Source organism: Vicugna pacos, chromosome 18 (genome assembly GCF_048564905.1).
Source record: "Vicugna pacos chromosome 18, VicPac4, whole genome shotgun sequence".
Classification (NCBI taxonomy): domain Eukaryota; kingdom Metazoa; phylum Chordata; class Mammalia; order Artiodactyla; family Camelidae; genus Vicugna; species Vicugna pacos.
The window spans coordinates 21,864,496-21,880,247 of record NC_133004.1 but is presented as its reverse complement, the minus strand read 5'-3'; the positions used below and the strand labels follow the sequence as shown (position 1 = coordinate 21,880,247).

Genomic DNA, 15,752 nt, shown 5'->3' with positions numbered 1-15,752 from the left:
AGTATACTTGTAAGAAAAACTAATCAACCTCGTTACTTTCTAACTAAAGGTCAACAATTAGGATCTGGGGTTAGAGACCTACATGTACTGATTTTTTAAAAAATATTTTATTGTTTTACTTTTATTGTTTTTGAAAGTATAATTCGCGTAGAGTGAAATGCATAGATCTTAAGTGTTGCAGTTTGATTTGTCAAAATTCATGCCTATGTAACCCATACCCCTGTCAAGATAAAGGGCATTTTCAGAATTCCAGAAAGTTCCTTTGTATTACTCCCTTTTCCTGTTCTCTCCACCCCAATCCCTGCAGTCACTACTGATTTCTTTCACCATGGATGAGGTTTACCTGTTCTCAAACTTCATTTAAATGGAATCCTATAATATGGGTTGGTTGGTTTGTTTTTGGTGAGGCTTCTTTTGCTGATGGCATGTTTTTAAGATTCATTCACACTGTTGACTGAATTCAGTAGTTCTTTTTATTGCTAACTAGTAGCCCATTGTATGAATATACCATGATTTACTTACCAGTCTCCTATTCATGGACATTGTGGTGGTTTCCAGTTTGGAGCTGTTAAGAATAAAGCTTCTGTGAACATTTTTGTATAAGTCTTTGTGTGGACATATAAATTTTCATTTCTCTTGGATAAATGACTAGGAATGGAATTGCCTGGATAAGGAGGGATCTGTTTCTGGACTCTCTAGTCCAGGAGTCAACATACTGTAGCCCATGAACAAGATCTGGCCCACAACCTAAGAATGGTTTTTATATTTTTAAAGGATTGGTTAAAAAGTAAACTAACATAAATAAAAGAATGAAGAATGGAAACCATAGGTCACCCACTCAAACTGAAATATTTACTAACTGGACCTTTACAGAAAAATCTGCCACTCCTGTTCTGGTCTGTTCCATTGATCTATTCATTCCTTTAGTTTTATAGGAAGTATTAACATCAGGTTGTTTAATTTCTCACTTTTGTTTCTATTTGATTTCTAAATTTTGTATCATTGTTTGACTTGCTTATTATTCATATGGAGAAATATAATTTATTTTTCTGTATTAACATTACATCCAGTAACCTTGCTAACTGACCTCACTTACTAGTTCTAACTTGTTATTTGATAGCTGCCTTAGAATTTTCTAAGTCATGTTGTCTTTGAATAGAGACAGTTTTACTTCCTTTCTTATGGTATGCTTTTTATTTTTCTGGCTGTACTGCTCTGACTGAGACCTTTAGTACAATGTTGAATAAAAGTAGTGAGGGCATATGTCCTTTGTCTTATTCTTGATCTGCGGAGGAGAACATTGAGTTAGTTATGAGGTGTGGTGTTTGCTGTAGGCTTTTAAAGATACCCATCATCAGGTTGAAGAAAGCCCCTACTCAGCAAAGTCTGCTGAGGCTTTTAACCATAAGTGATTGCTGGATTCCATCAAATAATTTTTCTGCATTGTTGAGATAATCAGAGGGATTTTCTTTATTCTATTAATGTGGTAAAGTACATCTTTCTGAGTGCTGAACCAGCCTTACGTTCCTGGGATAACTTCCCTTGATCATGATGTATTTTTATGTATTACTGAATCCAGTTTATTAAAATATTGTTTAAGATTTATGCATCAATACTTTTGAGGGATGTAGGTCTGTAGTTTTCTTGTAATGTCCTGATTTGATTTTGATATGAAGACCATACTGGTTTGTTCCCTCTTCCTTTCTTAGTGAGTTTGTCCCTTCAGTGCGCCCGTGAAACCATCTGGGTCTGGAGTTTTCCTTGTGGGAAGGTTTTAAATTATGCTTCAATTAGTTTACTAGGGCAGATTATTCATGTTTTTCATTTTTTCTTGTGTTAATTTTGATAATTGTGTTTTTCATGGAAATTATCCATTTCATCTAAGGTCTTGAATTTACTTGGCATAAAGGGATTCAATATTCCCTTAATTTCCTTTTAATGTCAACAAAATTCATAATAATATCCAATTGCCCCCTCTTTCAATCAGGTGTATGTGTATATATATATATATATTTCTCTCATTTTTCCCTGATCAAGCTAGGTAGGAATTTGTCAACTTTATTGATGTTTTCAGAGAACTTTTGATTTGCCAATATTCTCTTTTTCTGTATCATTGATTGTCTTCTTGTTATTTTATTTCTTCTACTTTGGGTTTTCTTTCCTGTACCGTGGGGTGGATACTTAGATCATTGATTTTAGACTTTTCCAGTATAAACATTTGAGCAATAAATTTCACCGTAAATATTACTCTACACTGTAGTTCATAAATTTTGGTAGGTTTTGTTTTTATTATCATTCAGTTCAAAATATTTTTATATTTTACTTGTAGTTTCTTCTTTGACTTGGTTTTATGTAGAAATGTGTTGCTTAATTTTTCAAATATTTGGAATTGCAGATATTATTTTGTTACTGATTTCCAGTTTCTTTGCAGTCAGAGAACATGCTCTGTATGATTTTTGTCCTTTGAAATTTATTGAGACTTGTTTTATGGCCCAGCATATGGTCTGTCTTGATGAATATTCTGCATATGCTCAGAAGAAATGTTCCTCTTACCATCGTAGGGTGTAGCACTTGTAAATGTCAATTAGAGTAGTTGGTTGTGTTCAAATCAGCTGTATCGTTCCTGATTTTCTTTTTTGTCTCTGAACTACTGAGAGTATTAAAATTACTATACTATAATTATAGATTTGTCTGTTTGTCCTTTAGTCAGAATGAAATCTGATAACTTATTCCATATATTTTGAAGCCCTTTCATTAAGTGAATGTACATTTTGGATTATTATGTCTAACTCACAAATTGAGCTTTTTATCATTCTAAATGTTCCTCTATTTCTGTTAATAGTCTTTGTCTTGAAATCTACGTTCTTACTAACACAGCCATTCCCGCTTTCTTATGATTAATAGTTGCAAAGGGTATCTTTTTTACCCCTTTGTCTGAATCTTTATATGTATAGTATGTATCTTGTAAATAACATATAGTTGGAACTTGTTTTTAATTTATTCTGACCATCTTCGTCTTCAAGTGGAGGGTTTAGTTTATTTACATGAAATGTTGATACAGTAGGAGTTAGATCCCCATCTTGCCATTTGTTTTCAAAACACCCCTTCTGCGTTTTTTTCTCTCTTTGTTCTTTCCCTGCTCTTCTTTTGAAGGCCAAATCCAACATCTTTGTCATCTCTGTGTTTGTTTCATTTGCAGTCTTTTGTTCATTTGTTTAGATAAACAATTCCTAGTTATGGGTCACATTTTCCTGCCTCTTTGCATATTCGGTAATTTTTGATTATATAGTGGACATTGTGGATATGTTGTTGAATAAGAGTTTTGTTGTCTTGCTTTAGAAAGTTGGGGTTTGTTCTGGGAGACATTTGACTCACAGATCAGTTTGATTCTTTCAGGGCTTGTTTTTAAACATTCTTAAGGCAGATCTTAAGGAGCTCTGCTCCTTAGACATAGTCTTTTGGGAGCCTCAGTTCAGTTCCTGAGCTATTCAAGCAAGGTCTTGAACCTCTGGCTGGTCAGAACCTCTGTGTCTCCAGCACTGTGCCACTTCTGGAATCTGTTGTACACAGTCTCTTAATTATCCTGTGCAGCTAGGTATTCACATTAAACCCAGGTTCCCTTGCTGTGCATCCAGGCCCTTGCCACACTCTTTAACTTCAGCCCTGCTGCGCTTCTGTGCCAACCACAGGTTCTCTTGAACCTCTGTTTAGGCTCTACCCTGGGCCTCCTGTCTGTTACCTGGGGATCTCTGCATTTTATTGTTTGTTGTCTTTGTTTTCTTTATTGGGAAGTTTGCCTGATATGAATAAACAAGTAGAATTTCTTGAGGGGGTGGGTCTGAAACTGTGAACCTGACACTCAGGTCAGCCACCCACCGCCCCCATGGCAAGCGCCACAGCTTCAGAGATGGGCTGGAGGGACAGGCGTTCCCTGGCACAGTGAGAGACAGTGGTGGATAATAAGAAAGTTTGGAAACATTGTACCTACATTTTAAAGTCACTACTCAATAGGTAAAAAATATGGAGCTCAGAAATCAAGCGTTTTATGTAGGGTCACAGTTGGGAGATGGCAGCCCAGTATTCAACCCCAGGGTCTGTCTGAAGCCTCTGCTGTTTGTATTCCTCTCAGGAGCTTTTCCATCAGTGCAAACATTTTAGGAACCATTCCTATACCTGGCCATTAACCTGTCTCTCAGACTTTAACATAGATTTGGGCAGGGCTTCCTAAACTTTAATGATTTGTGGATCACCTGGGGACCTTGTTAAGATACATATTCTATTCAGGAGGTCTTGTGGGTGGAGTGCTGTGAGCCTGCTTTTCTAACCAACTGCAGGAGAGATTGGTACTGTGGCTGTGCCCTCCAGGCACTGGGAGATCTTTCCATCTTGATGGTGTGAGCATAAGTTAGGGTATGTAATGAGTGCCCATTTGGTGACTGGACACATCACACTTCAAAAGTTATCTGTTCTTTTCTTGTTCAGTGCAGAAAAGTGGGAAGTACTAAACCTAACGTTCTTTATGTAAATGGGTCCAAAGAATGACTTCAAGGATCAACTTCTCCAAAATGTTTCTGCAATATTTTGGAAAAAGTTACGTTTACTGTAGACAGTAATTTGCTGTCCATCTGTCACCAAGTTAAAACATTTAGGGTTTTTATGTTGATTACCGTGTAGTACTTCTGGCATTTTTCAGAATTATATAATGACTGTAACATAAGATTTCAGTATGATCCTGTTATGAACAAGAATAACAATGACTGTATTCTTTCTGAGTTATGGTAAGAGAAGAGCAGGTGGGCAGTGGCACTGCTGGGGTGCCCATTGCAGTGGGCACTGTGCTGGGTGCTTTGCAGCATTATCTCGAGTCATCTCTTATTTAATAATCCTGTGAGGTAGGTGCCATATCTGTTTTGCACATGGAATAAAATATTCTGAGCCACTTTTCTGCCTCCCAGGAAATTATTCAAAATGACACATGTTCGAAAGTGACAGACTTTGACTTACAACCCATCCATGTCTGACTCCAAAGTCTGTATTTTTTCTGCTACACCATTTTGTCTATAATATAGCAGGCTTCAAAGCAAGGTGGGGAAGTGCATAATAACCTAATTTTCTGCGTATGAATCAGGTTTTACCCCCATCTGCAAAGTTTAAAGAGTAGATAACTTGGAGAGTCAGTCTGATTTCCCAGGAATATTTTTTTGTTGTACAAAGGGATGTTCTGCTTACTCCCTTCTAGATACACACCCATGTGTGCTGTGAGCCTTGCCTGTGATCTGCTTGGGCTGTAGCTCTGTCTGGAATAGTAATTCAGCCAAGCAAGTTTTGCGAGGCCCATAAAGAAGCTGGCTAGTGAAATTGTGTTTACCTCCCAAGCAGGAGGCCTGCATAGTTACAATTACTTCTAATGTGATTTTTAAAAATGATCTTGCCTCTCTAAAGAAAAAACATTTTAACAGTACTACTGCTATAGTGAAGAAAGATTTGATTTGTGACTTTGAGTTGCTTTTTTTTTTTTTTTTGTTAAACACACTGAAGAACAAAGAATAGTGTCATCAGCATCTGTGTTTTCATTAGTCAGAATTAACACATGTTGATATTTATCACGTCTTCTTCACAGTTTTGTTTTTTTTGGTTCTTCTGTTTGTTTTTTACTTTTAAAGTAGACTTTTTTTGAGAACAGTTTTAGATTTTTAGAAAAACTGAAAGGTAGTATTGAGGATTCTCATATCTCATCCTCCCCGCCTCCCCATTACATGCAGTTTCCCTTTTTATTGTATTTGTGTATAACATTTGTATATTTGTCACAATTAATGAGCCAGTGTTAATACATTATTGTTAATTGAAGTCTACACAGGTTTCCTTAATTTTCACATAATGTCCTTTTCCTGTTTTTAGGACCCCATCCAGGATATCACATTACATTTATTATGTCTCCGTAGGCTCCTCTTGGCTGTGACAGTTTCTCAATCTTTCCTTGGTTTTGATGACCTTTGCAGTTTTGAGAAGGACTGGCCAGGTATATTTAGGATGCCCCTCTATTTGGATTTTTCTGATGTTTTTCTCGTGGTAAGACTGGGTTTTGGACTTTACGAGTTATGGAAAGAAGATCATAGAGAGAAAGTGTCTTCCCAAAGGGTGCTATGCCATCATCGTGGCTTGTCACTATGCTGGTGTGGCCTTGATCACCTGGGTGAATTACTGTTCCTCCTCCTTCCCAGCCTGTCCTCTTTGGAAAGAAGTCACCATGCACAGCCCACACTTACAGAGTGGGGTTGGGCTCTACCTAAGTTATGGTAGGGTGTCTACATAACTTACTTGGAATGCTTCTGCAGAGGAGATTTGTCTTTTCTTTATAGTTTTTTTTTTAATAAGATCTAATGTAACTGATTTAAAAATCTAAGTATTTTATATACAATACACATGACATACCATATTCATCTAATTTTTTTTAAAACTAGATACATGTAGATTTGATTTACTTATTTTTAACATCTATTTACATGACTTAATTTTATTTTTTCTATTATAATTTTTTGTATTATTTGTGCAAATTTTTTTAATTGAAGTATAGTCAGTTTACACTTTTGGGTCAGTTTCTGGTGTGCAAATTTTTGAATGTACACATAACACTGAAAACTTTGCCTTTTACAATAACTTCAAGTAGTGGGTGTAGCTGAATCTCAGAAACAAAAGGTTTGTCTTAGTAGTTTTTAAAATAAAGATTACTCACAAATGGAGTTTCCCCCAAGCATTTTTAATTTTTCTTTGATTGTCTTTGATATACTTGGTAAAACATATTCTCTGTGTGCAAAAAATTTCCCTTTTTCCCTCTCTGGTTGTCTGCTGAGGAATGAGCACCTTTCCTGAATGTTCTAATGAACAAGCATCCAGAGTGCTCAACGTGGCGCCTGATGAGAGCTTTGAATTGATTTTTGATGACATTTTCTGTTCAGGAGGTGCAAATAATTATCACTGGATAATGTAATTCCAAGGCCATAGTTCTGGATATATATCTCTGCATATTATTATATATTTTAGGGTAAGAGTGTGGTACTTGGGTTTGTGACTTTTGAAAAATGATGTGATTATAGTGGTTGCTTCATTATTTACCAAGTGGAAACTTCATGTCCTCAATATTGAGCCATTTTATTCATTTTGTTGTTGTTGTTGAGTGTTTGAAGAACTGGAAAACAAGCCATCTTAAATCCTGGGACAAGAGAAGAGATAAATATTACTGGAAAATGCTAACTTCAGACACCATATTGGAATTACTGACTTTGTAAATTGTTAATAGTTACGACGATGCATGCCCGTCTATTTTCAGTATTGTAGAAGATCTATCCACTTTTTGGAGAATGCTGTCTGACGTTAGAAGTTTTCTGTTCTATTTGAGATCTTAAAGCCTTCTCAAGATTGCACAGTGCTTTGTGATTTTCAGAGTATTTTCTGCGTGCTGTACCATTTAAGTCGAAACCAGGAAGTCTGGCAGCCCTGTGTGCGTGGTGTACAGGGCTATGTGATCTCAGTGGTGAGCCGCCGTGCTGATAGGGGTGCGGGGAAAGCACTGGGGCATGAAGATAAGCGGCCGACCAAGGGGAGGTTATGGAGCATGTTTTCTCCCCAGAAAACTTGGCACATTTTGCTTGGAGATTTACTGTAGAATGGGAGTCACTGGCCTGCTTGGTGGTTGTACTTTTGAAGTTGCCAGGGTGTGGCTGCGCCTAGGCATGCTTCTGCCTGTGTGTGGGTTCATTGAAGGAAAGGTGTACGGAGGTGGGAGTGGCTGGAAGACAAGAGGCTATGACGCTCAGGTCGAGTCTGCCAGGATCTGACTGGAGAGATCACAGCAGCTTTCTTTCCTGTCTGTTGATACAGCAAACGATGCTCTTCAGAGACAGAGCTTACCTCTTACAAGTAATTATCAACATAAATAACCAGCTTACTCCTGCTCTTCCTAGGCTCGTTGTTCATTTCAGTTAATACCTTAGATCTGTCAGTCAACTCCCAGGCAGATGGCTGGTCATCTAGTCCCTTTATTGTGGATATTTGAGTAGAGATAGACTTTGAAACTACAGGAGTAACTTCTCTAGGCCTAGTGGATAGCCAGGCCCCTTCCTGAAGCGTCTTACCGTGTTCTCATTCATGGTGATGATACAGAACAGCAGCTGCCACTGATGAATATTACTGTTACTATTTAGCCTGTTTACTATTTCTCAAGCCCCTGCAAGTTGGACCTCTTGAGCTATTTGTCTGCCCCCGGGGTCAGGGCCCCTCTGTCCCTCTTCAGACTCCATTTAGCCACTGGTATTAGGTGTCATCTGCACACATGTGTGTCTTGCCTTGGGCTTGAGAGGACATGGCCCTGTGTGCTGTGCACCTCCACCACCCCGTAGCATCTGCCTTCTGGAAGATACTTAATAGACATCATTCTCATGGTTGATGAGCATGTATATTGCCACAGGCTTTTCACCTTCCACTGTGCCAAGATCAGGTCATCACGGGAGCTTGGAGGCAGGTGGGCTTTAGTGAAAGTTGGGCAGATGTCATAGCTACTAAGTCATCTCCTTGCTGGGGAAGCTCTACTCCTTAAATAGGTACTTTCCAACTGTAAATGCACCTCCTTATCAAAACCTGGGAGCCAGACACATCCTGGTAAATCCCTCATGATCCAGTCTCTTGCCTGTTGCTCTCCAAGGCTCAGGTACCAGACAGATTCAGATGAAACAGTGTTCCTTGCTGCCTGAACTATGAACCGGAGTACAGAAAGCAGGATAATTGTGCCTTTGTTGTCGCAAGAGTCACCCGTGCAGTTTCCGAGTTGATAAACATAAGCTACTGGAGTGCTGTGTGCAGCTTTTTGCATCCTGATTGGCTCCTGGCTGCGTTTGCTTCTCCTCTCCCGCCTTTCAGCCTTCCTTGCCAGTAGTAGTGGCAGGTGTCTGGGTGGCTGAGCCTCCGTCGGGCTTTTTTTTTTTTTTTTTTGTCCACATGTATAATACATTAGAGCAAAGTGTGACAACCTATAGCCATGTTATAACCAGGGTGAATTTGGTTTAAATTACTACCCAGGAGTAGTTTCTGGCAGCCATAATCAGTTTGATCTACCTAGTTTTATTCAGTGTCTGATGACAGCTTAAATTAATATTTTAAGTACAGCTGTGCAGCCCAACAGTGGGTCATCCTGTCATTGTGGGCAGTCTGAACATTTGAGTAGAGAATGACTTTTAAAAACAGCTTTTCCTCCTTTGATGGAATAATGCTTTGTGTAGAGAATTTGAATAACATAGGAAATATTTAAAAAATAAAAATCACCTCTAAACCCTCTAGAGTCATCACCGTTAAATATTTTGGCGTACTCTCTTCCTTGCTGTGTGTGTTACAGGGATTGTATGTTTTCTGCCCCTTTTTTTTTTTAAGAACTTAATGTCCAAGGAACATTTTTCCCTTGTCAGTAATGGGTGAGTTTTTATAGTGAAAGAACTGTTTTACTTTTAATGCCACCACCACTGCCTAACATCGATCTCACACTTTCCTTTTCCAAGCGCTTTTATTATGGACATTATCTTCAGGAATAAGGTTCGGAGTCTGCGGAGTGTTAAGGTGCCTCTGGGCACCCTCAGAGCTGTGTCTCTGCACCAGTGGACATGACTGGGAATGCTTTACTATACCAAGTATATTTTTGTTAGGACTTTACCAGCTCGGTTTTTGGTTAGAAGTAGAGCCACATGTGTTTGGAACAGTGAAAAGTCTTTGAGTGTGTTTTATGGTTTGAGATTTATGGCATATAAGCTGGACAGGACTTGACTTTTTCCCTCCATTCCTCCTCTTGCAGATGAGGATGCCCCAGAAAACCCTGGGTTTGTATCCTCACTCTGCTTCCTGGGACTCATCTCCATGTGCTGGTCCTCCTGCCCCAGCAGTGAAGCTGTTAGCCTGTCTGTTTCAAGAACTCATTAGTTTTCCTGCCCCAATGTAGGGGAAGAACAAAACTTGCTGAAATGTCAGCTTTCTTTCTCCTTTTAACTTTACTGGAGATAATCACCAGCTCTCTTCCCGAAAACCTTCTTCGCACGTCAGGTCCCGTCTTTCTCTCCCCTTCCCCAGCATTCCGCATTAGCTGTGCGGACCTCACCTCGTCCCTCTCTGTTCTCCTCTGCCTGCTCTGTTTCATCCTTTTTCAAGTGGATTGAGTTCAGTGCTGTTCTGTCACCTTCCCTTTACGAGTTTCCACCGTTCTTTCTAAGTCACATTCTGGTCACACATCCAAGTGCAGCACCATGAGAGTCAATAAATACCCTTATCCATCTCCAGCTGCAATTTATTAGTGTAAAGGGAGTATTCGGACTTGGGGACCAAGTAATTCCCTGACTGCTTCCAGAGTTGGCAGCATTGTAAGAGTTGAGTTCAGTGAGGTGGGCTGCTCACGTGCCCAGGCTCTTCAGCCCAGTTCTCTTACTCCAGGTGACACTGGACGGCCAGGTAGTGTCTTTGGCATTGCGATCTGTTGTGTATTTCTGCTCTTTATTTGCCAAGTTGAGGTACTGGAAGGATTCCAGGAGCAAGCGGGTGATAGCAGACAACTGAATACAACCATGTCTTTCCATGAAAACTGCTTTTCTTGGCTTTCTCCCAACAATGTTAGGTTGCCAAGAGAAAGTGCTTTTGGCTTTACAAATGATATGGCCATACTCTGGGTTAGTTCTGGGTTTGGGAGTTTTTTGTTTTGTTTTGTTTTTGTCATTGAAAAGATTGCATACTTCTGGCTCTTAAATTATGTGGCAAATTTTTATGAATTTATATGAATTTGTGGTTTTACGTGTACACTGATGTGTGAAGAAAGATGCTAAAAACTTCAGGTTAATAACTACGTCAGGTTAGGTTGAAGCCACATCAGATGGAACATTTGCTGCTTTGTCGTGGCCAGCTTACAAGTGGGAGTGTCATCAGTCTCTTTTTTTGTGGGGATATTCTTGTTCAATTCTTCTATGTTTTGATTTAAATTTCAACCTAGGAAGGTTAGGCTAGGGTATTTTGATGGTATATTGATACTGCTCATGATATATTTTAAGTTTGAAGTGAACATTCTGAGTTATTTTTTAAGCTGGAAAACAATCTAGAGTGAAAACTGGAAATTTTGTGATTTACTAGAACAATTTGAACACAGTTGTCTATTAAAAGTATTTCGACAACCAGTAGATGCACAAGATTGTTTTCTATCATAAGTTTATTCATGTTTCTCTGAAAATGCCTCATAATCAAATGAAAATGATCCTTGCTGGCTTCTCCTTCTGATCCTACCTGTTTGAACCACGCCTCACCATCACACATTCTCTGAAAAAAAAAAAAGTTCATTTATTTTATTGTTACCCTAAGCATGTTAATGAAAGAAATCATACCTAGTGTGAAATGATTCTGCCCAAAGCGAAATAATAATAACATACTAGCCAGTACCGGTAGCACCTGGTACCTGTCAGTCGCTCGATATAGTGCTTCATGTGTGTGAATCCACTCAGTTCTAACATAGTCCTAAGAGGAGGTGCTGTCATCTCCATCTTACAGGTGATAAAACTCAGGCACAGAGAGCTTTGAGTCAGTCATCCAAGGTCACACACAGCTTGCAAATGGCAGGGCCACCTGCAGACCAGGTAAAATATCCCTGGGGTCCACACACTGAACCACAACAACTTACTGCCTCTCAGAAGGAAATCTTATTTGTGGCCGTGTTCCAATAAAACTTTTTTCCCCCCAAAAGCAGGCATTGAGCTGGCTCTGGCCCCATGGGCCATAGTTTGCTGATGCCTGGTCTTCGTGAACTGAGCCCATCTCTGCTTAGTGGTACTCAGGCACCGGATGTGTGCGAGTCCAGGTGTGCCTGGAGGAGACACAGTTCTACTTAAGCGAGGGGGTGATGAGACTTGTGGCAGGGGGCAACTCTCTAGACTAGGACGGGGAGAGCCTCACAGCAAGTTTGCTGACTGATCTACTGTGTTCCTAAACTTTCTGGACCACCCTTTCCTTACCCACAAAGTGTAAGTTTCAACCAAATACTCTCGGAGAGCTTCCGGCTGAAAATTCTAAGCTGTCCTATTGTCCCTACTAAGCTTATCAGTGAAGGTTGTATTTTGTTTTTCTGTTTCCTGACCAGCGTCAGTTACACACACAGACACCAGCAGTACTTCCTCTGATTGCTCTGCTATGTAGTGTGGTTTTAAGTGTATATCAAGGTGTGAGGAAAACTGCTGAAGAATTCAGCTTTTGAAAAAAACAGCGTATTTAGTGGTCTCACTGAAACCACATCAGACTCAGCATTTGTTGCCACTTGAAGCAGTTCTGAAGCCCTGGTGGACTCTCAGTAAAATCGTGAGGTGGAAGCATGTTTCTGGCTGTCCTCCTCCAGCCCTGGACATCCACCCTCTCCCCTCCCATTCCTTGTATTCTCAGCTGATCACACATTGTGTCCCCATCAAACTTTTAGCTTATAAATGGTTAAGATCTGATCCTTCCTGTCAGTGTGCGTTTCAAGAGGGTGTTTGGAATTGGAAGTTGGGGAGGGTTCATTTGTGAGGGCAGTTGTTACGTGAGTAGTTGACGTCTTTGGACAGGAAAGGCCTGTATAGGGCAGGGGTGTGTGAGGTCTGGGGAGAGCTAGCCCTTCCCTGAGACTTGTGAGGGAGTTATCTTCCCCAGTGGCAGGTGTCCTTAATCTTTAGGGGATCTTAGAATCCCCTCTGAGTATCTAATAATGGATCTTTTCTCTGAAAAATTCACACCACACGAAAGGTGTGTGGGCACGACTACTGAAGCACCTGTCCCTTGTGTGGACTGCTGGGGCCATCCCCGGGCCACTGTCTCGTCCCAGGGGAGTACTGGGGCTGCAGGAACCTATGGTGGCCCTAACTGTGAAGAAGGTGTTTCTTTGTCCCTCTTTCTTACGAAGGGACAAGAAAACGACTACTTGACTTGTTACTATTGTAGAAACCTATTCTAGGGAGAAACTTCCATGATCGGTGTTACTTCTTAACAGCCCTAGTTAGTCCTTTGGTTTTCAGTTACTACCTTGTTTGATTAGATGAGTTAGGTGAGTGGTAGTAGAGATCTTCTCCAGGTTAGTGTCATGTAGTGGAGAGAATCTTCCTGTTCTTTGAGAGCCCACAGTTTGTTTTCTTATTAATATGTTGGTAGTTGTCATATCATGGCATAAGCAGAAAAGGAAAACACTTGTCCCACACTGAAGTCACCAGAGGAGGCCGTCTGCAGCCAGAGGTGACCATGGAGGTTGGTGGGCCAGTATCCCAGCACACCAGTGGGAAGCTCTGGGCTTGGCGCCTGGCTGAGGCCTTGCACCAAAGCCAAGGGTTTGCTGGGCCTGTGCACGTAAGCACAGAGTGCCTGTGGTACAGCCAGGCTGGGCTCCCATATATGCTACTATGGGGCACAAAACTGTCCTCATCCTGGAAAACCAACTCTCAGGGCATGTTCTCGTTGTTTCCAACCTTCCAGCACGGGCTAGTGGACTGACTGCCTGTCCACTGCGGCTAGTATCTAAGACCCTAGTGGTGGCCGTTTAGTGGACAGGAAGGAGCCTGTTGTGCTGCCCCTCCCACTACCCGCACCACCCAGCAGCGACTCTTATCTGTGCCTGGCTTCAGTGACCAAGTTCTGTGATCCTCTCTGCCCTCGGGGCTGACGTTGGGGTTTCTGATGTTCTGAGGGGCTGCAGGTTGCAGTGTGTCTCTTAGAGTGTTCATTTATTTGGTTCTTTCCCCTGAATACTAATCAAGTACCCACTAGGTACTGGGTCCCTGGACAGAGGAGATAGATGTTCCAGGAAGGCAAGAAGTTTTCATCCTGGTTTTGTGCCAAAGACAGATTTAGGATGGATTGTCATAAATATTATTATGACAAATAATGCCATAGAGTCGTGTCGCGTTTTGAACTCCCATAGCGTATCTGTAGTAGGTGTCTGTCAGAGTAAAGCGAGAAGCCTCGTGTGCTTTGTCCCTCTTCTGTGGATGGCTGTCACTCACCTACCCAGAGAGCTCAGAATTTCAGCAGTTTCTGATTGATGGCCCAGGTGCTTCCACCAGAATTTGCTGCAGACACTCACTTTGTTTCATAATAAGGCTAGTGTAGGCATTGTTCAGGTTTGTTTGAACTAAACCCTAAAGAGAGGTTTCCTCATCAGGTCTCATGCTTAGAGTTGTGCCAGGGCTAATACGCAGTCCCCATCCTGGGCAGGCGGTAGGCCTCAGGATCGGGCACTCGCTTTTTACCTTCTTTCCTTGTTTGTTCTTCCTTGGTTCACAGAGACTGTAGTCCATGTGTCTTTATTCTCATTGAAGTGACAGACACAGACAGTGGAGTAAGTAGGTTCTCAAATGATTGATTAATACACTTGGTTACAAGAATGCTTTTTCATAGGAAAACTTGATAGACCTGTAAAGCATTTAGATTTCATGATTAGAAAGCTTGCCCTTTTTTCCATACTTACTATATTTAACTTTCCCTGTTTTCCAAGATTAAGCGTAAATTAAATGTTTAAAGGGGCTTTGGAAGAATAGAGTGAAAGGATATTTTAACATGTATGGGCTGTTGCTGAATGAGACAGAATATAAATATTTATTCCATAGGCTTTAATTTATTCATACACTATATATAAATTGCACCATTAACTGAACAGTTGCCCATTTCTGCTGTTCTGCTTTTTTAATTTTATTGAGATTACATGCTGATTCTTGTAGCAGCCTTAAACCAAAATCTGATGAACTTCAGTTGAAAATAAAGCAGAGTCTACTAAACTGTTATCAAGTAACCGTTGAGAAATCAGGAGACATATGTAGATTTTATTAGTTAGACGAACATCTTGATTTATACTATTTCATCATGAGCATTGGTGCTAAAAAAAAAAACATGTGTTAGCTGGATTTGGGAATGTTCAGTCTGATCAAAGGAGAATAGACGCAGACAGGAAATCAGAATCTAGACATCTCCGGGAGGAAAAGGCTTCTACTCAAAACTGTAGGCTAGGACTGGAGAGCCTTCCTGTTTTACCGGGGGATAGTTGGGACCAGGGCGCCTACTTGGGAGATGGTGGGTTGACCTGTTGGCCGGGTTGGCCCTGAACCAGGGAGCTGAGCCCTGACCTAGAGCCTGATGCCGCAGGTGACTGGGACTCACTTTCGTTCATCTTTAAAGTATGTTTACTGTCATAGGTGGCAGTGGGATTTTTCCTTGTTTTTTAAACATACAGTTCCCTGTGAGCTGGCCACTCCCTACCTGCCATCTGTGATTTTTTTTTTTTTGCCTCAAAAAGTGACAGTTATTCAAATAAAAAAAAATGACAAGATATCCATCCCTTGGCTCCCTTCCCTCACCCTCCTTCTGCTTCTAGGGTTGATCCCTGCCCAGGGCTACCATCTGTGATCTTCGACTTTACCCTGGCTCTTGCCAGGTGAAGGTTGAAACCACGTTAAATGGCCAAGAAGAAAGATGAGAACATATTTATTGTTGAAGTCTGTCAGTGTTCCATAGCACTGTGGTTCCACCAGTTAGAAAGTGCTTTGTCTCAGAGGCTTACCAGGCAAGTAGTGGCCAACTGACCAGACCACACACCCACATGGTTTTCACCATGGCAAGACGAACGTGTGAACGTCCTTCAGATGTTCACAGAGCCTTCAGATGTTTTTAAACTGATCTGGTGAACTTTGAGTCCTCTTGGTCCCCTTTGGGAGCTCCTTGGCCTCTTGGTA

General features: G+C 40.8%; 1 protein-coding gene across 2 annotated transcripts in view; it reads left to right on the top strand.

The window, feature by feature from the left end:
* Positions 1-15,752, top strand: part of CREBBP (CREB binding protein) — a 116,920-nt gene that overhangs the window by 31,324 nt on the left and 69,844 nt on the right. The gene's annotated exons all lie outside the window — the stretch shown is intronic.